Raw genomic sequence first — 17,048 nt, 5'->3', positions numbered from 1 at the left:
CTAGCACACACTCAGTGTACCTAGTGGCATCCTATACGTGGCTATTGGACTTTGCTATAGTCCCACTAGTGCCAAGACATTTGCAGCACGTCTGCCTGCGTTGCACACTCCAACTAATTATAACTAAGCCATTATACTAGCACACACTCAGTGTACCTAGTGGCATCCTATACGTGGCTATTGGACTTTGCTATAGTCCCACTAGTGCCAAGACATTTGCAGCACGTCTGCCTGCGTTGCACACTCCAACTAATTATAACTAAGCCATTATACTAGCACACACTCAGTGTACCTAGTGGCATCCTATACGTGGCTATTGGACTTTGCTATAGTCCCACTAGTGCCAAGACATTTGCAGCACGTCTGCCTGCGTTGCACACTCCAACTAATTATAACTAAGCCATTATACTAGCACACACTCAGTGTACCTAGTGGCATCCTATACGTGGCTATTGGACTTTGCTATAGTCCCACTAGTGCCAAGACATTTGCAGAGCGCATCTGCCTGCGTTGCACACTCCAACTAATTATAACTAAGCCATTATACTTGCACACACTAAGTGTTTTTTAGTGGCATCCTATACGTGGCTATTGGACTTTGCTATAGTCCTACTAGTGCCAAGACATTTGCAGAGCGCATCTGCCTGCGTTGCACACTCCAACTAATTATAACTAAGCCATTATACTAGCACACACTCAGTGAACCTAGTGGCATCCTATACGTGGATATTGGACTTTGCTATAGTCCCACTAGTGCCAAGACATTTGCAGCACGTCTGCCTGCGTTGCACACTCCAACTAATTATAACTAAGCCATTATACTAGCACACACTCAGTGTACCTAGTGGCATCCTATACGTGGCTATTGGACTTTGCTATAGTCCCACTAGTGCCAAGACATTTGCAGCACGTCTGCATGCGTTGCACACTCCAACTAATTATAACTAAGCCATTATACTAGCACACACTCAGTGTACCTAGTGGCATCCTATACGTGGCTATTGGACTTTGCTATAGTCCCACTAGTGCCAAGACATTTGCAGCACGTCTGCCTGCGTTGCACACTCCAACTAATTATAACTAAGCCATTATACTAGCACACACTCAGTGTACCTAGTGGCATCCTATACGTGGCTATTGGACTTTGCTATAGTCCCACTAGTGCCAAGACATTTGCAGCACGTCTGCCTGCGTTGCACACTCCAACTAATTATAACTAAGCCATTATACTAGCACACACTCAGTGTACCTAGTGGCATCCTATACGTGGCTATTGGACTTTGCTATAGTCCCACTAGTGCCAAGACATTTGCAGCACGTCTGCCTGCGTTGCACACTCCAACTAATTATAACTAAGCCATTATACTAGCACACACTCAGTGTACCTAGTGGCATCCTATACGTGGCTATTGGACTTTGCTATAGTCCCACTAGTGCCAAGACATTTGCAGCACGTCTGCCTGCGTTGCACACTCCAACTAATTATAACTAAGCCATTATACTAGCACACACTCAGTGTACCTAGTGGCATCCTATACGTGGCTATTGGACTTTGCTATAGTCCCACTAGTGCCAAGACATTTGCAGCACGTCTGCCTGCGTTGCACACTCCAACTAATTATAACTAAGCCATTATACTAGCACACACTCAGTGTACCTAGTGGCATCCTATACGTGGCTATTGGACTTTGCTATAGTCCCACTAGTGCCAAGACATTTGCAGCACGTCTGCCTGCGTTGCACACTCCAACTAATTATAACTAAGCCATTATACTAGCACACACTCAGTGTACCTAGTGGCATCCTATACGTGGCTATTGGACTTTGCTATAGTCCCACTAGTGCCAAGACATTTGCAGCACGTCTGCCTGCGTTGCACACTCCAACTAATTATAACTAAGCCATTATACTAGCACACACTCAGTGTACCTAGTGGCATCCTATACGTGGCTATTGGACTTTGCTATAGTCCCACTAGTGCCAAGACATTTGCAGCACGTCTGCCTGCGTTGCACACTCCAACTAATTATAACTAAGCCATTATACTAGCACACACTCAGTGTACCTAGTGGCATCCTATACGTGGCTATTGGACTTTGCTATAGTCCCACTAGTGCCAAGACATTTGCAGCACGTCTGCCTGCGTTGCACACTCCAACTAATTATGACTAAGCCATTATACTAGCACACACTCAGTGTACCTAGTGGCATCCTATACGTGGCTATTGGACTTTGCTATAGTCCCACTAGTGCCAAGACATTTGCAGCACGTCTGCCTGCGTTGCACACTCCAACTAATTATAACTAAGCCATTATACTAGCACACACTCAGTGTACCTAGTGGCATCCTATACGTGGCTATTGGACTTTGCTATAGTCCCACTAGTGCCAAGACATTTGCAGCACGTCTGCCTGCGTTGCACACTCCAACTAATTATAACTAAGCCATTATACTAGCACACACTCAGTGTACCTAGTGGCATCCTATACGTGGCTATTGGACTTTGCTATAGTCCCACTAGTGCCAAGACATTTGCAGAGCGCATCTGCCTGCGTTGCACACTCCAACTAATTATAACTAAGCCATTATACTTGCACACACTAAGTGTTTTTTAGTGGCATCCTATACGTGGCTATTGGACTTTGCTATAGTCCTACTAGTGCCAAGACATTTGCAGAGCGCATCTGCCTGCGTTGCACACTCCAACTAATTATAACTAAGCCATTATACTAGCACACACTCAGTGAACCTAGTGGCATCCTATACGTGGATATTGGACTTTGCTATAGTCCCACTAGTGCCAAGACATTTGCAGCACGTCTGCCTGCGTTGCACACTCCAACTAATTATAACTAAGCCATTATACTAGCACACACTCAGTGTACCTAGTGGCATCCTATACGTGGCTATTGGACTTTGCTATAGTCCCACTAGTGCCAAGACATTTGCAGCACGTCTGCATGCGTTGCACACTCCAACTAATTATAACTAAGCCATTATACTAGCACACACTCAGTGTACCTAGTGGCATCCTATACGTGGCTATTGGACTTTGCTATAGTCCCACTAGTGCCAAGACATTTGCAGCACGTCTGCCTGCGTTGCACACTCCAACTAATTATAACTAAGCCATTATACTAGCACACACTCAGTGTACCTAGTGGCATCCTATACGTGGCTATTGGACTTTGCTATAGTCCCACTAGTGCCAAGACATTTGCAGCACGTCTGCCTGCGTTGCACACTCCAACTAATTATAACTAAGCCATTATACTAGCACACACTCAGTGTACCTAGTGGCATCCTATACGTGGCTATTGGACTTTGCTATAGTCCCACTAGTGCCAAGACATTTGCAGCACGTCTGCCTGCGTTGCACACTCCAACTAATTATAACTAAGCCATTATACTAGCACACACTCAGTGTACCTAGTGGCATCCTATACGTGGCTATTGGACTTTGCTATAGTCCCACTAGTGCCAAGACATTTGCAGCACGTCTGCCTGCGTTGCACACTCCAACTAATTATAACTAAGCCATTATACTAGCACACACTCAGTGTACCTAGTGGCATCCTATACGTGGCTATTGGACTTTGCTATAGTCCCACTAGTGCCAAGACATTTGCAGCACGTCTGCCTGCGTTGCACACTCCAACTAATTAAAACTAAGCCATTATACTAGCACACACTCAGTGTACCTAGTGGCATCCTATACGTGGCTATTGGACTTTGCTATAGTCCCACTAGTGCCAAGACATTTGCAGCACGTCTGCCTGCGTTGCACACTCCAACTAATTATAACTAAGCCATTATACTAGCACACACTCAGTGTACCTAGTGGCATCCTATACGTGGCTATTGGACTTTGCTATAGTCCCACTAGTGCCAAGACATTTGCAGCACGTCTGCCTGCGTTGCACACTCCAACTAATTATAACTAAGCCATTATACTAGCACACACTCAGTGTACCTAGTGGCATCCTATACGTGGCTATTGGACTTTGCTATAGTCCCACTAGTGCCAAGACATTTGCAGCACGTCTGCCTGCGTTGCACACTCCAACTAATTATAACTAAGCCATTATACTAGCACACACTCAGTGTACCTAGTGGCATCCTATACGTGGCTATTGGACTTTGCTATAGTCCCACTAGTGCCAAGACATTTGCAGCACGTCTGCCTGCGTTGCACACTCCAACTAATTATAACTAAGCCATTATACTAGCACACACTCAGTGTACCTAGTGGCATCCTATACGTGGCTATTGGACTTTGCTATAGTCCTACTAGTGCCAAGACATTTGCAGAGCGCATCTGCCTGCGTTGCACACTCCAACTAATTATAACTAAGTCATTATACTAGCACACACTCAGTGAACCTAGTGGCATCCTATACGTGGCTATTGGACTTTGCTATAGTCCCACTAGTGCCAAGACATTTGCAGCACGTCTGCCTGCGTTGCACACTCCAACGAATTATAACTAAGTTACATTGTCAGGGATATTTATTCTTTATTATTCTGCTGTTAATAAAGCTAGACCACCACTGCAATCTTCACCACCTCTCAATTTTTACTACCACATTTTCAGTCCACAATCTTGTCGCAATCAACATGAGTGGCAAAATGACAGATGCTGGTGGAAAGGGGAAGAGGCGTGGTGGAAAAGGCAAAAAAGGTTTTGTCAGTGGGGAAGGTGCCAAAGCTCCATTATCATCTGCTGAAGATAGACCATCTACTAGCAAAAGTAAGATGTCTACTACTTATTGTGGACAATCCGATGTGCTCCCTTTTTTACGGACACGAACAAGAGGAACAAAGGTAGATGATGGGCAAAAAAGGAAAATGCTTGAATGGATCTCAAGTGGTCCAACAAGTGCCCTCTCAGCCACTTCAAGTACCGCATCCAAAAAACACCATTCCTCTGAGTTGTCATCCCAATCACACTTGATTTCTCCCAGCTCTGAAGTCTCCATCAGCCCTGCACAGTATGGTGGAACTGAGATGGCTGAGTCTGCAGAGCTGTTCAGTCACACTATAGCCTGGGAATCAGAGGTCTGCTCCCAAGCTACAGTGAGTACAGAACAGGAAATGGTCTGCAGTGATGCCCAGAACCTTTGTGACTCAGATTCAGGCCGTGAGGACCAAGTTTCTGAGCATAATGTTGACCCTTTGTCACAAACTGTAACACCTGTGGTTATAGACAATGAGGAACATACTGATGAAGATGAGACGCAGATACCCGATTGGGATGACAACTTAAATATTCGGTCAGGGCAAGAAGAGGCTCGGTCTGAGGGGGAGGGGAGTGCGAACACAACAATTGATGATGACGTTCTAGATCCCACCTACTGTCAACCCCCAGTCAGGCACTCGAGGAGGTCAACAGAGGCGGTGGAGGAGGATGCAACCGACGACGAAGTTACCTTGCGCCTTCCTGGACAGAGTCGGAGCACTGGTAGCACGTCTACAACTGCATCCTCAGCCACCACTCTGCCTATGAGCATTATTCGGGGTGGATCAACAGGTCGCATGGCCTCTAAGCCTTGCCTAGCCTGGGCCTTTTTTCACATCGAAAAAGATCGCCCAACTCATGTGATATGTGACATTTGTCATGATTCTGTTAGTAGAGGTCAAAACCTCAGCAGTTTGACAACTTCTTCCATGAATCGTCACATGAATAAATATCATAAGTCCCGGTGGGAAGCTCACCGTGCTGCAATGCCGGCTAGCGGAGCGAACCATCCACCGCCCGCCCCTTCCAGTGCATCCGCGCGCTCTTCATCTTCTAGGACTGTGGGGACAGCTGTCACACCTGTTTTTCCACGCAAAACTTCCACCACTGTAACCGCAACAGGCAGTTTGCTTGTAAGGTCGTCAGTTGGTTTGGAAGGGGAAACAAGTGAGTGTGTACAGCTCTCTCAGACATCGATAGCACCAACGTTGGATGAAGGCAACATCATGTCTCCGCCTGCACTTTCCTCACAAACCTGCATTTTTCCAGGGACACCCTACTCAACACCGTCTACACACAGCAGCCAGATCTCTGTCCCTCAGATGTGGTCAAATAAAAGGCCACTTCCTCCGACCCATGACAAAGCTAAGAGGTTGACTCTATCCCTCTGTAAGCTGTTGGCTACCGAAATGCTGCCTTTCCGCCTAGTGGACACACAGGATTTTAGAGACCTTATGTCTGTCGCTGTGCCCCAGTACCAGATGCCTAGTCGCCACTACTTCTCTAAGAAAGGTGTGCCCGCGCTACACCAGCATGTCGCACACAACATCACCGCTTCCTTGAGAAACTCTGTGTGTGAACGGGTGCATTTCACCACCGATACTTGGACCAGTAAGCATGGACAGGGACGTTACATGTCGCTGACTGGGCACTGGGTAACTATGGTGATAGATGGTGAAGGGTCTGCTGCACAAGTCTTGCCGTCCCCACGACTTGTGTGTCAATCCTCTGTCTGTCCAAGTTCCGCCACAGCTTCTGCATCCTCCACCTCATCTGGGTCCTCCACCTCCGCCCCAAGCCTGCCTGGTCAGGCCACCAGCGTTCTCACTGCGCAGAAGGAATCACGCACGCCTCATTACTATGCTGGCAGCCGAGCGCAACGGCATCAGGCGGTCTTTAGCTTGACATGTCTTGGTAATAAGAGTCACACAGCTGAGGAGTTGTGGTCAGCTCTGCGGTCCGAGTTTAATAAATGGTTGTCTCCACTCAACCTGCAGCCTGGTAAGGCCGTGTGCGACAATGCTGCAAACCTGGGTGAGGCCCTTCGCCTGGGCAAGGTGACACACGTACCTTGTATGGCTCACGTGTTGAACCTTGTCGTGCAGCAATTTTTAACACACTATCCCGGCCTAGATGACCTTCTGAACAGGGCACGAAAACTGTCTGCTCACTTCCGGCGTTCAAGCGCCGCAGCTGAGCGACTTGCATCGCTACAGAAGTCTTTCGGCCTGCCGGTTCATCGCCTGAAATGCGATGTGGCGACACGCTGGAATTCAACTCTCCACATGTTACAGCGACTGTGGCAGCACCGCAGAGCCCTGGTGCAATACGTCATGACGTATAGCCTGGGCCAACGAGATGCAGAGGTGGGGCAGATCACCCTGATGGAGTGGTCTCAGATCAAGGACCTATGCACCCTTCTGCACAGTTTCGACATGGTGACGAATATGTTTAGCTCTGACAATGCCATTATCAGCATGACGATTCCAGTCATTTACATGCTGGAGCACACGCTAAACACTATTCGGAGTCAGGGGGTGGGACAACATGAAGGGGAGGAACTACAGGAGGATTCATATGTGCAAGGGACAACAACATCACCAAGGTCCAGACGTTCATCATCACCAACGCAGCAGGAATGGGACCATGGGGAACAGGGATCGACAAGGGCGCATAGTAGCAGGCGAAATGTTGAGCAAGGTGCAGGAGAACATGAAGAAATGGAGGACGAACTGGCCATGGACATGGAAGACTCAGCGGATGAGGGAGACCTTGGTCAAATTTCAGTTGAAAGAGGTTGGGGGGAGATGTCAGAGGAAGAAAGAACGGGTAGCACCTCTATGCCACAAACACAGCGTGGACTTGGTCCGCATGGCTGCGCAAGACACATGAGTGCCTTTTTGTTGCACTACCTCCAACATGACAGTCGTATTGTCAAAATTAGAAGTGATGATGACTACTGGATTGCCACACTATTAGATCCCCGGTACAAGTCCAAATTTTGTGACATAATTCCAGCCATAGAAAGGGACGCACGTATGCAGGAGTATCAGCAGAAGCTGTTACTCGATCTTAGCTCGGCTTTTCCACCAAACAACCGTGCAGGTGCAGGGAGGGAATCTCCCAGTTGTAACTTGACAAACATGGGACGGTCTCGTCATCTTCACCAGTCTACCCGTACCAGTAGGACCGTATCTGGTGCCGGTAACAGCAATTTTATGGAATCTTTTCATAATTTTTTTAGACCCTCTTTTGCAAGGCCACCAGAGACAACAAGTCTGACACATACTCAACGGCTGGAGAGGATGATACAGGAGTATCTCCAAATGAACATCGATGCCATGACTGTGCAACTGGAGCCTTGCTCCTTTTGGGCTTCAAACATAGAAAAATGGCCAGAGCTCTCCAGTTACGCCTTGGAGATTTTGTCGTGTCCAGCTGCCAGCGTTGTCTCTGAACGTGTATTCAGTGCTGCTGGGTGTGTGCTGACAGATAAGCGCACGCGTCTGTCCAGTGACAATGTGGACAGACTGACGTTCATCAAAATGAACAAGTCATGGATCCAGAAGGAATTTACTACCCCTGTGTCATCCTGGGGAGAGTAAATGCTTGTGGATTTGGAATGTGCTTGATGCAAATCAAAACATCCTGTTTGCAACTAGGGCCCAAGTGCTGCCACTGATGGGGTGGGTGTCTGTGTGGCCCAATTTTTGGAAAAAAGGGAGACTCCGCTTGGAGTAACCCTTGCTTACATTGTTTTTAAAAGAAGCCAAGATGAACAAGTCATGGGTCAGCAAAGACTTTGCTACCTACCCCGGTGTCATCCTGGGGACGGTTAATTATGGGGTATTTTTGAATGTGATTGATGCAAATGTAGCTGTGAAGTGTACAACTAGGGCCCAAGTGCTGCCACTGATGGGGTGGGTGTCTGTGTGGCCCAATTTTTGGAAAAAAAAGGGAGACTCCGCTTGGAGTAACCCTTGCTTGATGTGTTTTTAAAAGAAGCCAAGATGAACAGAGCTGGGATCAGGAAAGACTTTGCTACCTACCCCGGTGTCATCCTGGGGACGGATAAGAATGGCGTATTTTTGAATGTGCTTGATGCAAATCAAAACATCCTGTTTGCAACTAGGGCCCAAGTGCTGCCACTGATGGGGTGGGTGTCTGTGTGGCCCAATTTTTGGAAAAAAAGGGAGACTCCGCTTGGAGTAACCCTTGCTTGATGTGTTTTTAAAAGAAGCCAAGATGAACAGAGCTGGGATCAGCAAAGACTTTGCTACCTACCCCGGTGTCATCCTGGGGACGGATAAGAATGGCGTATTTTTGAATGTGCTTGATGCAAATCAAAACATCCTGTTTGCAACTAGGGCCCAAGTGCTGCCACTGATGGGGTGGGTGTCTGTGTGGCCCAATTTTTGGAAAAAAGGGAGACTCCGCTTGGAGTAACCCTTGCTTGATGTGTTTTTAAAAGAAGCCAAGATGAACAGAGCTGGGATCAGGAAATACTTTGCTACCTACCCCGGTGTCATCCTGGGGACGGATAAGAATGGCGTATTTTTGAATGTGCTTGATGCAAATCAAAACATCCTGTTTGCAACTAGGGCCCAAGTGCTGCCACTGATGGGGTGGATGTCTGTGTGGCCCAATTTTTGGAAAAAAAGGGAGACTCCGCTTGGAGTAACCCTTGCTTGATGTGTTTTTAAAAGAAGCCAAGATGAACAGAGCTGGGATCAGGAAAGACTTTGCTACCTACCCCGGTGTCATCCTGGGGACGGATAAGAATGGCGTATTTTTGAATGTGCTTGATGCAAATCAAAACATCCTGTTTGCAACTAGGGCCCAAGTGCTGCCACTGATGGGGTGGGTGTCTGTGTGGCCCAATTTTTGGAAAAAAGGGAGACTCCGCTTGGAGTAACCCTTGCTTGATGTGTTTTTAAAAGAAGCCAAGATGAACAGAGCTGGGATCAGGAAATACTTTGCTACCTACCCCGGTGTCATCCTGGGGACGGATAAGAATGGCGTATTTTTGAATGTGCTTGATGCAAATCAAAACATCCTGTTTGCAACTAGGGCCCAAGTGCTGCCACTGATGGGGTGGGTGTCTGTGTGGCCCAATTTTTGGAAAAAAAGGGAGACTCCGCTTGGAGTAACCCTTGCTTGATGTGTTTTTAAAAGAAGCCAAGATGAACAGAGCTGGGATCAGCAAAGACTTTGCTACCTACCCCGGTGTCATCCTGGGGACGGATAAGAATGGCGTATTTTTGAATGTGCTTGATGCAAATCAAAACATCCTGTTTGCAACTAGGGCCCAAGTGCTGCCACTGATGGGGTGGGTGTCTGTGTGGCCCAATTTTTGGAAAAAAAGGGAGACTCCGCTTGGAGTAACCCTTGCTTGATGTGTTTTTAAAAGAAGCCAAGATGAACAGAGCTGGGATCAGCAAAGACTTTGCTACCTACCCCGGTGTCATCCTGGGGACGGATAAGAATGGCGTATTTTTGAATGTGCTTGATGCAAATCAAAACATCCTGTTTGCAACTAGGGCCCAAGTGCTGCCACTGATGGGGTGGGTGTCTGTGTGGCCCAATTTTTGGAAAAAAAGGGAGACTCCGCTTGGAGTAACCCTTGCTTGATGTGTTTTTAAAAGAAGCCAAGATGAACAGAGCTGGGATCAGCAAAGACTTTGCTACCTACCCCGGTGTCATCCTGGGGACGGATAAGAATGGCGTATTTTTGAATGTGCTTGATGCAAATCAAAACATCCTGTTTGCAACTAGGGCCCAAGTGCTGCCACTGATGGGGTGGGTGTCTGTGTGGCCCAATTTTTGGAAAAAAAGGGAGACTCCGCTTGGAGTAACCCTTGCTTGATGTGTTTTTAAAAGAAGCCAAGATGAACAGAGCTGGGATCAGCAAAGACTTTGCTACCTACCCCGGTGTCATCCTGGGGACGGATAAGAATGGCGTATTTTTGAATGTGCTTGATGCAAATCAAAACATCCTGTTTGCAACTAGGGCCCAAGTGCTGCCACTGATGGGGTGGGTGTCTGTGTGGCCCAATTTTTGGAAAAAAGGGAGACTCCGCTTGGAGTAACCCTTGCTTGATGTGTTTTTAAAAGAAGCCAAGATGAACAGAGCTGGGATCAGGAAATACTTTGCTACCTACCCCGGTGTCATCCTGGGGACGGATAAGAATGGCGTATTTTTGAATGTGCTTGATGCAAATCAAAACATCCTGTTTGCAACTAGGGCCCAAGTGCTGCCACTGATGGGGTGGGTGTCTGTGTGGCCCAATTTTTGGAAAAAAAGGGAGACTCCGCTTGGAGTAACCCTTGCTTGATGTGTTTTTAAAAGAAGCCAAGATGAACAGAGCTGGGATCAGGAAAGACTTTGCTACCTACCCCGGTGTCATCCTGGGGACGGATAAGAATGGTGTATTTTTGAATGTGCTTGATGCAAATCAAAACATCCTGTTTGCAACTAGGGCCCAAGTGCTGCCACTGATGGGGTGGGTGTCTGTGTGGCCCAATTTTTGGAAAAAAAGGGAGACTCCGCTTGGAGTAACCCTTGCTTGATGTGTTTTTAAAAGAAGCCAAGATGAACAGAGCTGGGATCAGCAAAGACTTTGCTACCTACCCCGGTGTCATCCTGGGGACGGATAAGAATGGCGTATTTTTGAATGTGCTTGATGCAAATCAAAACATCCTGTTTGCAACTAGGGCCCAAGTGCTGCCACTGATGGGGTGGGTGTCTGTGTGGCCCAATTTTTGGAAAAAAGGGAGACTCCGCTTGGAGTAACCCTTGCTTGATGTGTTTTTAAAAGAAGCCAAGATGAACAGAGCTGGGATCAGGAAATACTTTGCTACCTACCCCGGTGTCATCCTGGGGACGGATAAGAATGGCGTATTTTTGAATGTGCTTGATGCAAATCAAAACATCCTGTTTGCAACTAGGGCCCAAGTGCTGCCACTGATGGGGTGGGTGTCTGTGTGGCCCAATTTTTGGAAAAAAAGGGAGACTCCGCTTGGAGTAACCCTTGCTTGATGTGTTTTTAAAAGAAGCCAAGATGAACAGAGCTGGGATCAGCAAAGACTTTGCTACCTACCCCGGTGTCATCCTGGGGACGGATAAGAATGGCGTATTTTTGAATGTGCTTGATGCAAATCAAAACATCCTGTTTGCAACTAGGGCCCAAGTGCTGCCACTGATGGGGTGGGTGTCTGTGTGGCCCAATTTTTGGAAAAAAAGGGAGACTCCGCTTGGAGTAACCCTTGCTTGATGTGTTTTTAAAAGAAGCCAAGATGAACAGAGCTGGGATCAGCAAAGACTTTGCTACCTACCCCGGTGTCATCCTGGGGACGGATAAGAATGGCGTATTTTTGAATGTGCTTGATGCAAATCAAAACATCCTGTTTGCAACTAGGGCCCAAGTGCTGCCACTGATGGGGTGGGTGTCTGTGTGGCCCAATTTTTGGAAAAAAGGGAGACTCCGCTTGGAGTAACCCTTGCTTGATGTGTTTTTAAAAGAAGCCAAGATGAACAGAGCTGGGATCAGGAAATACTTTGCTACCTACCCCGGTGTCATCCTGGGGACGGATAAGAATGGCGTATTTTTGAATGTGCTTGATGCAAATCAAAACATCCTGTTTGCAACTAGGGCCCAAGTGCTGCCACTGATGGGGTGGGTGTCTGTGTGGCCCAATTTTTGGAAAAAAAGGGAGACTCCGCTTGGAGTAACCCTTGCTTGATGTGTTTTTAAAAGAAGCCAAGATGAACAGAGCTGGGATCAGCAAAGACTTTGCTACCTACCCCGGTGTCATCCTGGGGACGGATAAGAATGGCGTATTTTTGAATGTGCTTGATGCAAATCAAAACATCCTGTTTGCAACTAGGGCCCATGTGCTGCCACTGATGGGGTGGGTGTCTGTGTGGCCCAATTTTTGGAAAAAAAGGGAGACTCCGCTTGGAGTAACCCTTGCTTGATGTGTTTTTAAAAGAAGCCAAGATGAACAGAGCTGGGATCAGCAAAGACTTTGCTACCTACCCCGGTGTCATCCTGGGGACGGATAAGAATGGCGTATTTTTGAATGTGCTTGATGCAAATCAAAACATCCTGTTTGCAACTAGGGCCCAAGTGCTGCCACTGATGGGGTGGGTGTCTGTGTGGCCCAATTTTTGGAAAAAAAGGGAGACTCCGCTTGGAGTAACCCTTGCTTGATGTGTTTTTAAAAGAAGCCAAGATGAACAGAGCTGGGATCAGGAAAGACTTTGCTACCTACCCCGGTGTCATCCTGGGGACGGATAAGAATGGCGTATTTTTGAATGTGCTTGATGCAAATCAAAACATCCTGTTTGCAACTAGGGCCCAAGTGCTGCCACTGATGGGGTGGGTGTCTGTGTGGCCCAATTTTTGGAAAAAAAGGGAGACTCCGCTTGGAGTAACCCTTGCTTGATGTGTTTTTAAAAGAAGCCAAGATGAACAGAGCTGGGATCAGCAAAGACTTTGCTACCTACCCCGGTGTCATCCTGGGGACGGATAAGAATGGCGTATTTTTGAATGTGCTTGATGCAAATCAAAACATCCTGTTTGCAACTAGGGCCCAAGTGCTGCCACTGATGGGGTGGGTGTCTGTGTGGCCCAATTTTTGGAAAAAAAGGGAGACTCCGCTTGGAGTAACCCTTGCTTGATGTGTTTTTAAAAGAAGCCAAGATGAACAGAGCTGGGATCAGGAAAGACTTTGCTACCTACCCCGGTGTCATCCTGGGGACGGATAAGAATGGCGTATTTTTGAATGTGCTTGATGCAAATGTAGCTGTGAAGTGTACAACTGGGGCACAACTGCTGCCACTGAAGGGGTGGGTGTGTGTGTGGCCCAATTTTTGGAAAAAATGGAGACTCCGCTTGGAGTCACCTTGCGGTGTTTTACATGATTTTAGAAGGGCGTGCCATGCCTATATCTGTGTGTCCTCCTCTTTTTCCTTGTCCAGCTGTTTTGTTTTCGCATGAGTATATGTCCTTGTCACTTTCCAATGTGTTTGAGTTGTTTGTCACCTTTAGGACACCTTTGAGGGCGTTTTCTAGGTGTTTTTCTGTGTTTGTGATTGCCTGCCATTGTTTCCTATGCAGTTCGAGTTCGGTTCGTCGAACGTTCGACGAACCGAACTCGAACGGGAGGTCCGTTCGGCGAACCAACCTCGAGCCGAACCGCGACCGGTTCGCTCATCTCTAGTCCACACATGAGGGAACCAATATCGTGTGGCTGTGGATAAAGTCATGACCCTGAATTGCCTTTCTGAGCCTTGGAGACTGAGAAGAATAAAGATGGAAATTCAGAAGGGTTACGTAGGAGGCCATCAAAACATTTAGAATGGGTATACAAATCGGCCATCCACAATCACTTTTCAGGGCACTGCAGATTTATATGCCATTCAAAGCTGCTAGTGACAACTCTTATGGGTAATGTAATATCTTCCATTTGTTTCTGTCATTCAGTAATCAGTATGCCTCATCTTTGTGGGAGAAATAGTAAACAAAACTTTAAATTTTAGTATTCACTATTTCTTCCACAAAGATGAGGCATACTGAATGACAGAAACTAATGGAAGTTATTACATTACCTATAAGAGTTGTGACTAGCAGCTTTCCAAAGATCTTGAATGGCATATAAATCTACAGTGAAAAGTGATTGTAGATGGCCGGTTTGTATACTCTTCCAATTTCCGGATATTTATATTTTCCTTTCTAATACTAAAGTGGTATCACAAATGTATATTCCCTGCGTGTAGTAAAATATATACCAGTAGCCATCTTCTGCTGTTCCTGGTGCCACTTCAGTCTTCTTCTGCAACATATGACCAGAGATCTGACCAGGCTGATCGTTCCAGTGTTTACTGGCTGGAGTGAAAGTGACTTCTCAATGTAAGTCTAAAGCCCACTTTACACGTTGCAATTAGTTGTACAATCGCATTTGCGATGTGACACGCCCAGGTTGCATACGGGATCTATCAGATTTCACGTTGGTCGTTCATTTGCTGTCACACGAGCGTTAGTAGTCTATGTTAAATTGGTCAATTTTGTGTGCGATCCTTTAGATCATGTGTTCTGTGACGTATGCATTGAGCACCTTTTTTTTTTTTTATTTATTGACTTGCCAAGCGTGTGTAATGTGGGATGCGTTTTTACTATGTCATCTGCCATTCAGCTCTGCTACATGGCCGCTAACAGCAGACACAGACAGCCATGTAGCAGAGCTGAATGGCAGATGACAGCAGACACAGACAGAGCCGCACTGTCAGAATGAACTCGGGTGAACTTCACCCGACTTCATTTTGATGCTGCGGCTCTGTCTGTGTCGCGTCCTGATTAGCGGTCACCAGTGAAGACTCACCGGTGACCACTAATCCCCTGAGTAACTGAAGTTAGCAGCCCTCTCTCATATACTCACCGATCCCCGGCGCCGCGTTGCACGGCATTCACACTGCTCCGGCGGCTTTTACTGTTTTGAAAAAGCCGGCCGCCCATTAAACAATTTCGTATTCCCTGCTTTCCCCGCCCACCAGCGCCTATGATTGGTTACAGTGAGACACGCCCCCACTCTGAGTGACAGGTGTCACACTGCACCCAATCACAGCAGCCGGTGGGCGTGTCTATACTGTGTAGTGAAATAAATAATTAAATAATTAAAAAAAACGGCGTGCGGTTCCCCCCATTTTTAAAACCAGCCAGATAAAGCCATACGGCTGAAGGCTGGTATTCTCAGGATGGGGAGCTCCACGTTATGGGGAGCCCCCCACCCTAACAATATCAGCCAACAGCCGCCCAGAATTGCCGCATACATTAGATGCGACAGTTCTGGGACTGTACCCGGCTCTTCCCGATTTACCCTGGTGCGTTGGCAAATCGGGGTAATAAGGAGTTATTGGCAGCCCATAGCTGCCAATAAGTCCTAGATTAATCATGTCAGGCGTCTATGAGACACCCTCCATGATTAATCTGTAAGTTACAGTAAATAAACACACACCCGAAAAAATCCTTTATTAGAAATAAAAACACACACATATACCCTGGTTCACCACTTTAATCAGCCCCAAAAAGCCCTCCTTGTCCGGCGTAATCCAGGATGATCCAGCGTCGCATCCAGCGCAGCTGCATGGAGGTGACCGGAGCCGCAGCAGACACAGCCGCTCCGGTCACCTCCATGCAGCAAATGAAGACAGCCGTGCGATCAGCTGCTGTCACTGAGGTTACCCGCGGCCACCGGTGGATGCAGCGGTGGCCGCGGGTAACCTCAGTGACAGCAGCTGATCGCACGGCTGTCTTCATTTGCTGCATGGAGGTGACCGGAGCGGCTGTGTCTGCTGCGGCTCCGGTCACCTCCATGCAGCTGCGCTGGATGCGACGCTGGATCATCCTGGATTACGCCGGACAAGGAGGGCTTTTTGGGGCTGATTAAAGTGGTGAACCAGGGTATATGTGTGTGTTTTTATTTCTAATAAAGGATTTTTTCGGGTGTGTGTTTATTTACTGTAACTTACAGATTAATCATGGAGGGTGTCTCATAGACGCCTGACATGATTAATCTAGGACTTATTGGCAGCTATGGGCTGCCAATAACTCCTTATTACCCCGATTTGCCAACGCACCAGGGTAAATCGGGAAGAGCCGGGTACAGTCCCAGAACTGTCGCATCTAATGTATGCGGCAATTCTGGGCGGCTGTTGGCTGATATTGTTAGGGTGGGGGGCTCCCCATAACGTGGAGCTCCCCATCCTGAGAATACCAGCCTTCAGCCGTATGGCTTTATCTGGCTGGTTTTAAAAATGGGGGGAACCGCACGCCGTTTTTTTTAATTATTTAATTATTTATTTCACTACACAGTATAGACACGCCCACCGGCTGCTGTGATTGGGTGCAGTGTGACACCTGTCACTCAGAGTGGGGGCGTGTCTCACTGTAACCAATCATAGGCGCCGGTGGGCGGGGAAAGCAGGGAATACGAGATTGTTTAATGGGCGGCCGGCTTTTTCAAAACAGTAAAAGCCGCCGGAGCAGTGTGAATGCCGTGCAGCGCCAGGGATCGGGGATCGGTGAGTATATGAGAGAGGGGGATAGACTGACATGGACTGAGAGTGAGGGACAGAGATAGTGACGGACTGACAGAGATTAGTGCATGACAGACATTGTGAGGCGCTTCAGAACGCAGCTTTTTAGCTGCGCTCTGAAGCAGACCTTTTTTAAGCTGTGGTGCAGAGCGCACACCTGCGCACATAGCATCAGACAACAAAATCGTATGAGGGATGTCACACGTTACAAT

Source organism: Anomaloglossus baeobatrachus, chromosome 4 (assembly GCF_048569485.1).
Source record: "Anomaloglossus baeobatrachus isolate aAnoBae1 chromosome 4, aAnoBae1.hap1, whole genome shotgun sequence".
Taxonomy (NCBI): Eukaryota; Metazoa; Chordata; class Amphibia; order Anura; family Aromobatidae; genus Anomaloglossus; species Anomaloglossus baeobatrachus.
The sequence above is the reverse complement of the archived record's forward strand: the minus strand, read 5'-3'. Positions refer to the sequence as shown.